Source organism: Hylobates moloch, unplaced genomic scaffold (genome assembly GCF_009828535.3).
Source record: "Hylobates moloch isolate HMO894 unplaced genomic scaffold, HMol_V3 SCAFFOLD_18, whole genome shotgun sequence".
Taxonomy (NCBI): Eukaryota; Metazoa; Chordata; class Mammalia; order Primates; family Hylobatidae; genus Hylobates; species Hylobates moloch.
In genome coordinates, this window is record NW_026652293.1 from 57,217,398 (window position 1) to 57,220,743 (window position 3,346).

At 40.8% G+C, this 3,346-nt stretch overlaps 1 pseudogene; it reads left to right on the forward strand.

Moving 5' to 3' along the window:
• Positions 1–863: 863 nt before the first annotated feature.
• Positions 864–962, forward strand: LOC116458137 (U6 spliceosomal RNA; annotated as a pseudogene).
• Positions 963–3,346: the final 2,384 nt, after the last annotated feature.

A 3,346-nucleotide genomic window follows, 5' to 3' on the forward strand; every position in this document is an offset into this window, starting at 1 on the left:
CTTGGCTAAGTATACATATTTAGTAAACAATGGGAGGAGTCATGAATATTTATGAAAAGAGAAACATGCGCATGTGCCATTGGGCTTCATGCCTCTTCATGCATCACATGTTCAAAAAATGATGGCGCTTGCATGATCCAAGGGTGGAGTTTTTGGCCCTCTGACATGAAAAGGTGAAACAGAGGACACAAAAACCCTCAATGTGCATCTTCTGTAGACTGCTGAGAACGACTCTGTGGTCAGTGATCTCTTATCAGGAAGGAATGCTGGTTAGTTGCTGTGTTAAAACCACAAAACGGCCAGGCGCAGTGGCTCACGCCTGTAATCCCAGCACTTTGGGAGGCCAAGGCAGGTAGATCACGAGGTCAGGAGATCAAGACCATCCTGGCTAACACGGTGAAACCCCGTCTTTACTAAAAATGCAAAAAATTAGCCATGCATGGTGGTGGGCACCTGTAGTCCCAGCTACTCAGGAGGCTGAGGCAGGAGAATAGCATGAACCTGGGAGGTGGAGCTTGCAGTGAGCCGAGATCACGCCACTGCACTCCAGCCTGGGCGACAGAGGACAGAGCAAGACCCCGTCTCAAACACACACACACACACACACACACAAAGGAAGAGGGAGTCCAGTCACAGCCTCGGATGACTGGCTAAAGGCAATGAAGTAGAGTCATCTGTATCTTGTTCCCCAGGGCTGATTTCCGTGTACTCCTTAGGAAAAATTTCTGGTTAAAGATGAATAAGGATAGGGCATATCGAGGTGTGTCTTTTTAAGGTTCCTCTGGGGTCCCCTTGGCTGAGAGGCTTAGGATTTTATTTTTATTTTTTACTCTGCTATCATCATCTTGAAAATATAAATTTTGGTGCTCACTTCAGCAGCACATGTACTAAAATTGGAACGGTACAGGGAAGATTAGCATAGCCCCTCTTTAAAAAAAAAAACAGAAAATATAAATTTTGATGGCTTTAGAAATGATTTGCAGAGAAGTGAGTCAGAAAAATCTTATGACCAATCAACATTTCACATTAATAAAGTATTATTATCCATTGTATTATATAAATTGGTGAAACAAAAAATGGTACATTTTTGCAATTTGTAGGTTTATGTCATTACTCATATATCACTATTATTCCTATTACATTTTATAAATAAACATTTTTAAAAAAAAAAAACTTCAGATTTTAGGGGTTTGTTCGTTTGTTTGTTTTGAGACAGAGTCTCACTCTGTTGCCCAGGATGGAGTGCAGTGGCACAATCTTGGCTCACTTCAATCCCCACCTCCCAGATTCAAGCGATTCTTGCCTCCCAAGTAGCTGGGATTGCAGGTGCCCCACCACCATGCCCAGCTAATTTTTGTCTTTTTAGTAGAGACAGGGTTTCACCATGTTGGCCAGGCTGGTCTTGAACTCCTGACCTCAAGTGATCCGCCCACCTCAGCCTCCCAAAGTGCTGGGATTACAGGCATGAGCCACTGCGCAGGCTTTATATTTTAGTATTTTAATTACAGTTTTTTTCCTGGATTTTTAACAAGATAAGCACATTTTCATTTTGCATCCAGCCCTATAAATTATGCAAATTACATAGCCAGCAGGGAGGATAGGTTCCTGTGAAGCTGATTGTCCCTGGTTGTCCTGTAGGAGTCTAGGAGAGAAGAGTAACACTTTAAGCTATTATCTGTTATTTACAACTTCGTGTGACTGACTTTCAGATACTTTGATGAAAGAAGACTTTTAAATATGTGAAAAAGATCTCCTCAGGGCACTGCATACAAGGAAAATAAGGAGACTACCATCAAGGTGGGAAAGGGCGATACAACAGGGCCAGGGGCCTGAAGATAAACTCCAGATTTTACCCAGAATTAGGCTTTGTTAGAATCCTGTTCCTAACAGGACACAAATCACACAGAGAACTATTAAAAATGAGAGCAAAGCACACAGCGCAACTATTAAAAACTAAAAATTAAGCTGTCATTTATATGAGTCATTAACAAAACTCCCTTATCACCAGAAGTATGCTAACACCATATATAAAACTGAACATGTGGGGACATCATTCAACCTCTTGTTTAAAACTGGCTTTGAATGGCCCAACTCTAGAGAATTAGAACTGCTTTTTATTATCTGGGGTCCTCTGGAGAGAGATCAACTTCTCAGAGTTCTAAATAGAGAAAAATATCTGGAGTTAATTAAAGTACGCCAATACTGTCATTTTCCATGTGGGGTGGAAAGAACTAATGTGTAGTTAGGATATCAGCAAAAGGCTAGTAGAAACATGAAGTCACTAGTAGATTGAATGCACAACTCCTGGGAAGTGATCAAAATGCAACTGTTTTGTATATTCTGCTACTTGTCTATTTGTTATTTCTATTATACGTCTATGGCCACCTATACAAAAAGTGAGGGCCCTATTTTCATGTGAAAGGAACCCCCACAGTTAAAGACATTCTAACTAAGGGTAGTGGAGTAAACCAAGCCACTCCTGTTCTAAACAGATTTTAGATTTAGAAAGAATATCTCTCCCTTTTTTTTTTTTTTTTTTTTTGTAGAGATAGGATCTAGCTATGTTGGCCAGGTTGGTCTTAAACTCCTGGCCTCAAGCAATCCTTCCTTGGCCTCCCAAAGTACTAGGATTATAGGTGTGAGCCACCGTGTGCCCAGCCAGATTCAAAGAGAATCGATTGAATAGGTGGGAAACTAACTAATTCAAGAGACTTTGTCTATAGCATTTTGACTATATCTTCTCAGTAAGGACAAAACGAACTCTAAACAAATATTGAAGTCTAGTTGGTAGTTGTAATTTTCATGGTAGTATGGGTTTGTGATTCTAAAACTACTTTCTGTGTATTCTTGAATTAAATAAATTAATAAATTCAGAAGGTTGAAAGCAACATTTCTCATTTTTGGAGAAGAGAATTACAAATATGGGAAGAGGGAAAGTTAAATCACATTGTGGTCATTTGGAATTGGAGACCAGTTGAAATTCAAGTGGCAGAGTATAACTTTTTTTTTTTTTTTTTTAGATAGTCTCACTCTGTCACCCAGGCTGGAGTGCAGTGGTGCAACCTCAGGTCACTGCAACCTCCACCTCCCAGGTTCAAGCAATTCTCCTGCCTCAGCCTCCTGAGTAGCTGGGACTACAGGCATGTGCCACCACGCCCAACTAATTGTATGTATTTTTAATAGAGATGGGGTTTCACCATGTTGGCCAGGCTGCTCTCAAACTCCTGGCCTCAAATGATTTGCCCACCTGGACCTCCCAAAGTGCTAGGGTTACAAGTGTGAGCCACCACACCCAGCTGATATAATTTTTTTTTTTTTTTGAGACAGTTTTGCTCTTGCTGCCCAG